This window comes from Diceros bicornis, chromosome 3, assembly GCF_020826845.1.
Source record: "Diceros bicornis minor isolate mBicDic1 chromosome 3, mDicBic1.mat.cur, whole genome shotgun sequence".
NCBI lineage: Eukaryota > Metazoa > Chordata > Mammalia > Perissodactyla > Rhinocerotidae > Diceros > Diceros bicornis.
This window is the reverse complement of record NC_080742.1, coordinates 61410940-61423223: the sequence shown is the minus strand read 5'-3', so window position 1 is coordinate 61423223 and position 12284 is coordinate 61410940. Positions and strand designations below refer to the sequence as shown.

The window sequence follows — 12284 nt, the reverse complement described above, 5'->3', positions numbered from 1 at the left end:
TTCTATTTACAGAGCTTCAAAATAAAAGAAGCAAAATTGTAGAACTAAGGGAAGAAATAGAGAAACCACAAACAAATTGAAGATTTAACAGTGCTTTCTCAGAAATTTATGGAATAACCAGATAAAAATAAATGAAGAAAGAGAAGAGTCATACAATTCTGTCAACCAACTTGATGTCTAGATGTCTAGAACAGTACACAAAACACCTGCAAAATACACAGTATTTTCAAGGGCACATGAAACATCCAACAATATAAACTATATCGGGGGCAATCCAACAAGCCTTAATAATATCAAAGGATTCAAATCATACAGAGTTTAAACTCCAATTACAATGGAATTAAATAAGAAATTAAGAAAAAAGATATCGTAAGTATACCTCAAATATTTATAATTAAACAATATACTTCTAAAAAAGTCTATGTGGTTAAAAGGAAGTTATAAGAGAGATTAAAAATATTTAAAATAATATTTAAAATAAACCCTAAAAACAGCACAATATGTCAAATAGGTGGGATAATGCTAAAGTAGTGCTTAGTAAAAATTCTAAATTCTCGTAGTAGAAAAGAAAAAGGTTTAAGTGCAAATTAAAATAAAAAACAGGCCTCCTGGTGCTTACTACAGACTGTGCTCTTACACTGACTACAGACAGAGGAGGCAGAGTAAACTTACCACATATACACGTGAGCCCAGGCCCTTTGGTCTGTATTGTGAATGGGGGGTTATGGCGTTAGGAAAAAAGAAAAGAAAATAAAAACAGTAGTACTAAAGGGCTAATATATATGAGTGGAAATCAATGAAATAGAAAACCTACACTCACTAGAGAAAATCAACAAAGTCAAAAATGATTCTTAAAGAAAGTACAATTGACAAAACTGTAGTTAGACTGATCAAGAAAAATAAAACACAAATTCCAACACCAAAAATAAAAAGTCAAATATCAGTAGAGACCCTATAGACTAATAATATACTATGGGGATATTACATACAATTGTATACCAATAAATTTGAAAATGTGAATGAAACCGAAAATTTTCTTGTAAAACACAACTTATCAAACATTACATAAGCAAGAATAGAATACCAAAATAGCTCCATAGATATTATTAGTAAAATTTGAATTTTTTATTAAAAAAAAAAAACTTGGCCCAAATAAGCTTCCAGGCCCAGCTGGTTTCATGGGAAATTCAAGCAAACATTTTTACAAAATAATAGTAATCAATCCTATGCAAACTCAGAAAATAGAGGAGGTAGAAACACTTCTTAACTGTTTGTAAAGCTAGCATAATCCTGATACCAGAACTTGATAAAGACATTACAAAAAGAAGAAAAATATGGAGGAGGACAGGGGGTACAAATAAGAAAGAGAAGAAAGAAAAGAGAAAAGCAAGGAAAGGAGGGAGGGAGAAAGAAAAATTACACTCCCATATCTCTCATGAGCTTAGACACAAAAATATTTAACAATTATTACCAAATTTAATCCAGCAACATAAAAAGATACACTGTTTATATCAGGAATGCAATGCTGACTTAACTTGGGAAAATCAACCACTGTAATTCACCATATTACAGAAAGAGGAAAAAACATCTCAAGAAATGCAAAAATGAGATTCGATAAGATTGAACTCCAATTCTTGACACACAATTGCAAAAAATTGGATATTGAAGAAAACTCCCCTGAGTTGATAAAACAGCTTTTGGGGAAAAAAACAAAAACAAAAACTATAGTTGACATCATACTTTGTGACTTTAAAATTTTTCATGTTCTTGCCACAATAAAAAATTTAAGAATCTTTTTTTTCCTAATATTAAGAACAAAGCAAAGATGTCTGGCGTTACATCTATTCAACTTGATAGCAGAAGTACTTGTCAGTTTATTAAGGTAAGAAAAAGTAGCAACTGGAAATAAACTTGCTATTATTTTCAAACAAAATAATTGTGCACATGGAAAACCCTATAGAATTTTCCAAAATATTCCATAACCAATAAGTGGATTTAGCCAAGTTGCATGATAAAATGTTAAGATATAAAATTAACTGTATTTCTCCACAATAGCAATAAACAATTAGAAAATGAAATTCAAACCATACCATTTAAAAGAGCACCAAAACATATCAGATACCTAGCTTTAAATCTGACAAAAGATATACCATACTTCCACACTGAAAGTATAAAACACCCTTGAGACAAACTTAAAAGAAGTAAATATATGGAAAGATATACCATGTTCTTGAATTGAAGATTTAAGGTTATTAATTTGTCTATTCTCCCCAAACTGATCTTTACATTTAACGAGATCCCTGTCAACATCTCAGGAAGCATTTATGAAGAAATTTCAAGTAGATTTCAAAATACATATAGAAATGCAAGGATCTAGAACAGCCAAAATCATCTTGAAAATGAAGAAAAAATGTACAGGATTTACATGTCCTGGTCTCAACTCTTACTGTAAAGCCAAGAATCAAACACAGTGAAGTACTGAGAGAAGAATAGACAAAAAAACTCAATAGAACATAACAGAGAGTCCATAGATAGGACATATATTGTCAGATGATATTTTGATCAAGGCACCAAATCAATTCAGCTGGAAAGTTAAAGTCCTTTTTTAACAAATGGTGCTGGAAACACTGATTATATATTGGGGAAAAAAAGAAACTCATTCCTTCATACCCTACCTCCCAGAAAATAACATTTGAGACAGATATCATAGATCTGACCACAATAACCTAGAATCATACAACTTCTGAAAAAAAAAAAAGTCTTGCGAAAATTTCTTCAACATGACATAAAAAAGCACTCATGAAAAAAGAAAAATAATGATAACTTTGACCTTACGAAAATTGGAAATCCCTTCTCTTTAAAAAAGTTTCATTAAGGAAATAAATAGGCAAGCCACAGACTAAAAGAAGTATTTGCATTAATATAAAGTAAGAAAGGACAGATTATATAAAGAATAGAAATAAATAAGTAATGAAAAGACAAATAATTAACAATGGGAAGAAGGACTTTAACAGACACTTTTCAAAAAATATATGTCAACAATTCACGTGATAAACTCAAAATTGTTACTCATTAGAGAAATGAAAATGAAAATCATGATCAGTTACAATTTACCCATCCACTAGAATTGGTAATCTTAAAAAGACCAGCAATGCCAATTTTGCTGATGAACTTTGCACCTAAAACCTCATATATTATTGCTAGGAGTGCAAAATGGCAAAATGCTTTCCATAAGCATTTGACAGTTTCTCGTAAAGTTAAATATATACCCAATCTCAAGTCATCAATTCTACTTGTGTTTACTCAGGAGAAATGAAAACACAGGTCTACCAAAGGACTTGAACAGCAATGCTCGTCTCAACCTTATAACAGCCATGAAATGGAAACAACTCAAACACTAACAAAAGAATGGATAAATTCTTATGATATATTATTATAACAGAATGAAATTCAATAATAAAAATGAATATAATGAATATACTTCTGATACATGCAATGACATAGATGAATCTCAAAAACATGACGTTGAAAGAAAGAAGCTTTTATTTAGTACAAATACTACCCAGCGCATGATTCCATTTATATGAATTTAAAAAAAAACAGGCAAAACTAATCTATGGTGGGAGAAATTAGAAAGTTCTTACCTCAGGTGGGGGCAGGTGGATTGAGTGGAGAGGGACATGAGCAAACGTTCAGCAGTGCCGTCTATCAGATGGTGATTACATGGGTCTTTACGATTGTCAAAACTCTACACGTGAAATTTGGGGATGTAATTATACCTAAAATCTAAAATATTTCATAGCAAAAACATATTTTTCACTTTCACTTGGGAAATACCACAAAGATTAAAAAAAAAGTAAATGATAATATGTCTTAACATTCTTTGATCCATTCCTTCATTTAACAGGCATCTGTTTTGTATCTGCTGTGTTCCAGGCACAGTTCTAGATGCTATGAATAAGGTAGTACACAAAGTCCCTGCTTTGATATGGAACTTTGGAGGATACAATCTAATGGACAAGATAGACAGCAAAAATATATGCAAATAGGCATATATGTGTAGAATGGTGATAAATGCTATGAAGTAAAATAAAGCAAAGAAGTGGGATAGAATGCCTCGATATATGTGTGTTTGGGGTTTTGCTATTGTTGATGAGATGGTCAAGAAAATCCTTTCTGGTAAAGTAACATTGTAGCAAAAAGCTAAAGAAATTGAGGGAGGAAACTAGGTAGATGTCTGGGGAAATGCATTTCAGGCAGAGAGCCAGAGGGAAGAATAAACTCAAAGGCCTAGATAGAGAAATTGTGGCTAACCATTCATGCAGCACAGTTTAGGCCAGTGTAAGGATTTGGGTTTTCATTCTGAATGAGTAGGAATGCTATTGGAAGTGTTTAAGCAGAAAAGTGACATAGATGACAAATTTTAAAAACATTATTCTAGCTTCTCACTGAGAATGATTGTGTAGGATTGAGGGGGGCAACATTAGAAGCAGGAAGAACAATTAAAAAGTTATTCCAATTATAATCTTTGTGACAAACAGTGCTGGCTTGGACCAGGATATTAGAAATAAAGATATTTAAAACTGGGAAGATTCTGAATATATATCGATGGCACTGATGGCAGGATTTGCTAATGGTTTATGAAAGAAAAGAGGAGTTAAAAATGATGGTGATTTTGGCCTAAACAACGGGAAGAACGCAGCTACCAATTACTGGGGAAAACATGGATGGGGTTTTTGGAGGTGAGTCAATGTCAGGAATTAAAAGTTCAGATTAGGAACTGACTTATTAAGTTATTAAGTTAGTTAACTAACCTAGTGACGTCGTGTAGACAATCGGATATCCAATCCGGAGTTCAGAAGAGAGAATCAACCTGAAGATGTACATTTCAGTCATCATCATGTAGATGAAGTCCTCAGAGAAACAAAGCGAGGAGCAGGAACTGAGTCCTGAGGGGGTCCAGAGTTTAACGGTTGAAGATTTGAGAGGGAACAAGCAAAGGAAAGTAAGGAGGGGCAACCAGTGATGGAAGAATCAAAAGAATCAATAGAGCGGTGAAGTGAAACACGGGTGGAGAAAGTGTTTCATGAATTGTGTTAACTGCTGCTGACAATGAGTAAGATGACTTATTTCATGGAACAAAGTCATCTTTACTATTGCACGGTAAGATCTCAGATCCACAAGTGGCTTCAAAGACTATATATTCAGTTCTTAAATACTCTCTGTGACTCATTTGGCCAGTAATCAAACTCATGTATTCAAATAGTCATTTTCAACCCTGGATACACATTAGAATGTCTGGGATTTTTTAAAAGAGAACACTAGTTCTCAGCCACAGAGATTCTGATTTAATTTTCCTAGGATGGAATTGAGCTTTGGTATTTTTCTTTTTAATCTTTCCACGTTAATCTAATATGCAGCCAGATTGAACCACTGATTTTGATCAACTCAGTGATGGGAATTCATTAACTCTTGAGATAGTTTATTATATTCCCAGACTTCTGTGATATGCTACATCAAATCTTCCCAAAAGCTTCTCTCCTTTATACTAATATTATGAATTCTTTTAGATATCAATGACTTAATATGGATCAGACTGCCTTCATACTCCTGACTGCTCTTTTCTGAAACCATTTGAGATGATCCATGTCTGTCATAAAGTGAAGTCAATTAGGAAGCTATTAGAAGCTATTATAATTATAACATAGGAAAAAATAGAGCAGTGTACAGAGTAAGACCATTGTCACAAGTATGGGTTGACAAAGGTTCCCATTGTGAACACAGGGGTCAATGAAGGCAATCTGTTTTCTGTTTTTCTTCTTGCTTGCTTGTTTGTGTTTAAATATGGAGATAACATCACACTGGTAATATTTTTAACTTACTATTAACTATAACCTGTAGCGATTTTTCACAACTTATGAGGCCCTGCCTCCTCTGTTTTATTCTTCTTTACCAGGGTTTTTGGTGCCAGTTATAAAACTTTCTATTGGACCTGCCCTAAATTTCATTTTATTGAGATTAAGTCATCATTAGAAAGAGAAATGTATATAAATTGCATTCCTTGTCTAGTAAGTGGTTTAATATACATCACCTCATTTGAATTTTATGACAACATGACTCACAAGCTAATTGCTTGTTTGCTATCTTTATTACTTAATTTATCCTCATTACTAAAATCTTTAAAAAAAAAAAAAAAAGGGCCGGCCCCGTGGCTTAGCGGTTGAGGGCGCGCGCTCCGCTGCTGGCGGCCTGGGTTCGGATCCCGGGCACACACCGACGCACCGCTTCTCTGGTCATGCTGAGGCCGCGTCCCACATACAGCAACTAGAAGGATGTGCAGCTATGACAGGCAACTATTTACTGGGGCTTTGGGGGAAAAATAAATAAATAAAATGTTTAAAAAAAAATTTACCCTCATTATTGTTTTATTTATCTTGTTCTCTATAGATTTGAATATTTTTTAATATTCAAATAATCCAGCAAACACACCTTATAGCCACTGTACCTGATCTCTAAGATACGATCCACAATGTATGTGTCCATAATATATTGTCAATGAAAAGATCAACATAAAGAATAAGGCTCATAGTATGATCTCATAGAGTACAGTATGTGTATAGGTTATAAGTGAAGCAAAACATAACCAGTAAGCATAAGTATCACACTGTCAATATTAGCCGTCTGTAGAAATAGAAGGGATTTGTACTTTCTATTTCACATTTCTATAACGTTTTTAAGTTTTTTTTTAAATCAGAAAAACAGAAGTATAAAAAAGACCTTATACTAAAAAGGAAGGGTATGGTAAGACCAACTTCTTCATCAGGTAGAGTAGGCACGGTGCCTAAGGCTCACGATGCTTTCGGGCATTCATGAGAATATTTTAATTTCTTTGTAAATTAGAAGAAAAAAATGAACTTTTAGGTAACAAAATCGTTTAGTATATAATATTAATATATTTATCATTATACCAATGCAGTCATAAAATATAAACTTAATATTTCTATGGAAGAAGGGGTCCACAAAAGTCACAATTCAGTCCTGGGTGTGGGCTACTCTTAGAGTGGGAAATTACCTTGATGCTGTTACCTGTCAAGTACACTATCAGGCATTCCATCCTAGAAGTCACAGGGCAGTAAGGCTCCAGATCAGGTAAGATGCTCAAATCATATGGTTTATTGGATCAATTCAAAACATACAGCAAAGCAGTATGCAAGTGGGATTAATATAGTTATTAGTATATTTATGGCATTGTGCAAGCGGGATAGAAAGATCACATTATCTCAATCCCTCCGTCTTCCTTTCTTTTCTTCCTCCCTCCGTTCTCTACCACTTTCTCTCCTGCATCAGCCTTCCCTGCTATAACAGGGCTATAAGGACCAGAGTTGAATGTCGTCAAGGTGGCTCAGCAGAAGAAAGGTGCCTGGAACCAATACACATGCTTATTTTATGGAAAAGATGGAGGGGCAAGATTCCTAACCGGTAGCTGTAGCTCCTATAACTTGCTATGCAGCTGTGGCTTGTTTCTACATGTCCCAGTTAGAGGCTACGTGGGGCCAGATGGTGGCAGCAATGGGTGCCTGATTTAAGGGTGATATAGCTGCCATAAAAATTTGGTGCTTCACGAATATTTACTACTTCTTCATTCTATCCCTTCCTATCTCTGTCAGCACACAAATGATCTACTTACTTTGCCTATATCTAACATGTTTCAGAAGGTCCTCGCTTGCCATTTATTTTACTATCCTCTATTGTTCATTTCTCTTCTTCTTTATAATACAATGGACTATTCTTAAGTAAAATCACAAGCACACAGTGAACTCACCTGATCTGATCACAATAAAATTAAACTAGAACTCTGAAATAAAAATTTAACTGAAATGACAATAATTGCAACCTTTTTAACAAATTAAAAATATTTAAACCTATGAGTTTTTAACAATAAAACAAACAAACCACCATAATGAAAATCCTGTCACCTATCGAGGATGTAAGTGAACCAATTCAATATTTTGAAAACTGGTAAATAAGAGTAAATCTAGTATTTATTTTGTCTTTTATTTAAGAACTGTTCCTCATGATGACTTAATTGTTGATGAGGAAAGTTCCTCTTTGTAGAAGCATCACTGCTAAGAAGAATTATTAAATTAGACTGTATCTTTTTGTAAGCCCTAATGAAGTGAAAGATGTTGGCAATGATCATCAATGGCTACTAACATCACAGGGAGAGAAAGAGAAGGAGATTATTTACCTCAAAATATAAGTATGAAACACTGTCTATGAAGTGGTTTTACCAAAACCTTGAACCTGATTCTGACCAGACTGCTAAGTCTACTTCACAAGTTATGGGAAAAAAATGTAGGTAACAGAGATAAACATGTTAATAGACACGTGGGAACATAATCAGCAAAATCCTGATTGAAAATTTCCAAGGACATGCCACCTGGTTTCCTCAATAAAAAGAAATGAAAAAGAAAAATAGGTACAGAGGAAGAACATCTTTTAAAAGAGACTTAAGAAACTTACGAACCATTCGCAATTTAAAATGAAAATATATAGTTTCCAAAATTTGTTTCAAAGTAATTTTAGGGAAGTAGAGAGTGAGAGAATCAATAAAATAATATTGGCCATGAATAGATAATTTTTAAGCTATTTTTGAGGACGTGGGGATATTATAGTATTTTCTCTACTTTTGTACAACATTGGCCTGTTCTGTAATAAAAAGGGAAAACATAAAAGATTAGAACCACTTTGGATTGTTTCTACGCCTGAATAACTAACAATTAAGAGGGAATAAAAATATACAATTTGAACACTTAGAAAATAATGATAAAATAATTACAAGACAAATGCATCATAGGGTGAAGTCGTAAATATACATTTTAATACGGGTTTCTTACATAACAGAGAGGAAAGACATGAGTCACTTATTCATTTTCAGAATGTAAAAGGAGATATTATTCAAAGAAAAGCAGAAAAAGTGAGTTAATAAAAGTAAAAGCCGAAACATTTGAATTAGATTACAGAAAGATACTGTAATCAATACTTATATTCAAGGGAAAAAAAACAAATAATTAAATAGACCCTTGGGAAAATTACTAAAAACCAAAAAATAGAAATAATGATCATTAGAATAAGAAATGAACTATAGTGACAAGAAACACAGGAATTAAAAAGTTACAAGAAAAATACTCTTTAACTTGCATATTAACACATTCGAAAATATTAACAAGAGAAGCTTATCAGTATTTCTGAAACAATCTATAATCACATCTCCTAATTTGTGCCAAGAATGAAAGTACAGATCAGTTTTAAGAAGTTTATTAGTATTTTCACTAACATATCAATAAAAGCCATAAAGGAAGGAGATTTCTTTTAAGACATTCTTCTAAAAAGTGGAAAAAAGGACAATTCTCTGAATATAATTCTGACTCTTTATTTCAAATCAACAACCAGATTCCGCCTCCTTTATTGTTCTTTGTTTTCTATCTTACTCTCAGTCCCCATTGTCTTAGTGCTGCTTGTATTTATTTCTTCCCTGGAAAAAACATTTACTTGAATAATTATTACTTTCCAGCTTCATTCTCTGTATATTTATGATTGACATTATTCCACAAGGAAAATATATTCAAGTTCCTTTCAGTTTCCTTAAGAATAAAGTCCAGACTCCTTAGAATGACTAAATTCATTCATTTTTAATTTATTTATCAAATATTTGAGTATCTGCGTTTGGTCCTTCATTCATCTCTCTAGTTCCATTTCTCTATTCTTTATTTATAATAGCAAAAAAGAAAAAAAAAACAGAAAAATAGAACCTTCTCAATGCCATCAATAGGTGAATTGTGTATCCTCCAGCTCCAACCTATACCTTATTTTATGGTTTTCTTTATACTGTTATAATCACCTGATGTATATTACATCATTATTAGTTTATTGACTGCCTTAAGTTATAGAAAGTAAGCTCTGTAAGGTGAGTGCATTTTTGGCCTTACTGCTGAATTTCCGGGGCCCAGAAAAATGCCTGGCACATACAGGGGCGCAATTAATAGTTGTTGAAGAATTTCAATAGATAAATGATACGTAAACCATAATACATTCAAAATCCATAGAGTATTATAATGTTAATAAAAAGCATGGTTACACACATATCAAGAAATCTTTTTAAGTTAATATTTTCTTAGAAAATTCATATGAGGTGTTTAAGTATTTTAAATTACTATAAAAAAGTTACAATTACAACACAGAAAACTATGCATAGATAAAACAAGTGAAAGGGAAAATGTCACAACATTCTTATATAAGCGTTAACATGTTAACAATATTCCTATATCAGTGATGAAAAAGTGACATTCCTCCTGCTTTTCCTATTTTTTAAATTTCCTCTGAAATTTATGAACTCTTTATAACATAAAAAATCTGTGACATAAGAAGTATTTGAAATCATTATAATTTAGCTTTGGTTTTCAATTAATACACTGCTTTTCTTTAGGTGAAACTTTGGTTCTTTGTTATCATATAAGGTCTATAGATAAGGCAAGTTTTATAGAACATGAGCATAATCAAAGAAACCAAAGAACATGAATGTCACAAATGTTTACAATGAAGCCTAAACAACTTGATGTCTCAGAGTAAATAAACATTAAATACTGTTCAAATCCCAGGGAAGAGTGCTATTCTTTTATATAATCCAGATGTTTGCTCTACTAAGGATAATGAACAGAATTGCTTTAATATTAATTTAAATCATAAACTTTATGATTCTCTTATAGTAAAAAATAATTCTCTAAGATAAAAATGGTTTAAAACTACCAACTTATAGTGACAGCACATCTATGCAAAATCCATTGTGCTGATTTTCATATAAATCCTACAATTAAGATTGATCAGATTCTGAATTTGCTAAAAATTATCCATATTCGGTCTACTTTATAGATTTTCAGGAGCAGCATTGTTGAAAATAAAATCCTAGCCCTTCAAAATGTAACCCATTAGGGGAAAACAAGAAGCTACAACTGTGACAAAAATATATGCAACTATATATATACTCCACAAGAAGTAATCTGGTTCTTTTTATCCTCACTTGAATACATTTGTATTGGATATAAATATAAAATTATATTAGTGACTTTTTGACTTATCCATGCATTCGTTTCTCCAACTTTTCTGAATACTGTCTCTTTTCCTGGCCCATGCCCATTTTAGGAAGGGTGGACTGAACAGGCCTCTTTGTGAGGGTTGCATTTGAATAGAGACCTAAATAAGGTCCTAATAAAATCCAGTTATTTTAAGTGAATTATTTAATTTGCTTTCAATCTGCAATAATAATAAACTTTTAGAACTTGTAATTGACCATAAATATTATCTAGTACAATTCCTTCATCTAATACACTGAAATTAAAGCCAAGATATTATACAAATAAACAAGATGGCTGAATGGTAATCAAGAAAGTTGGCAATTTAAAAAACGCCAATAATTTAAAAAAATTTTTTCCAATAATTAAATTCTCAACTATACCAAATGTTCCTTGAAACAATATAGCAATTGTTAAATTTCTTTGTATCCTACATACAACATGATACTGGGCCATATAGTATGGTAATTAAAGTTATAGATTTTAAAGTCAAGAAAACTTGGGTTTAAATCCAACTTTTGCCCTTCACTAGATGTACAAACTTGGAAAGGTTATTTAACCAATTCTAATTCTCAGTTTCTTTATCTGAAAGACAGAGATTAAAACTACTAGTAGTTTGCTCAGAGGTTTAATTGTAATAGTGTTCTGAAAGTATTTACTCTTGTTTAATAAATAACTTCTATTATTAATTTAGTAAATATTCAATAAAAACTTAATAAGAGTATCACTAGAATTAGATTGACATTATAAATCTTATGTAAATTATTTAAAAATAATATGTATAAATCTTATTTATAAATATTTATAATCTTACTTTTAAGATTATAAATCGTACTCCAATAATGTATTTGGTTTTAAATTGTAATAATAGCATTAACATTTATTAAATGTCAATAGAATTAACATTTGTTAAATGATAAGATCAGGATATAAACATTCGACATATATTTAAGACTTTGTGAGTGGATTTCAACTTCAACTACAATACCTACATATGTATTAGAGTTATAATCTATGGATTAAAAGGATGAAAAAGGCATTTTTTGATGTGATATATGGATGATAAGGGACATAAAACATGATACAAATCTTTAATGTGATTTTTCTGCAAAATCACCCTGTGCCCTTCTTAATACAGTCATCATCCATGCTGTT

General features: G+C 31.9%; 1 non-coding gene across 1 annotated transcript; it reads left to right on the top strand.

The window, feature by feature from the left end:
* Positions 1 to 602: 602 nt before the first annotated feature.
* On the top strand, positions 603 to 728 carry LOC131400763 (small nucleolar RNA SNORA51). Its single transcript, XR_009217439.1, has one exon. It is a non-coding gene; the product is annotated as a small nucleolar RNA SNORA51 (small nucleolar RNA).
* Positions 729 to 12284: the final 11556 nt, after the last annotated feature.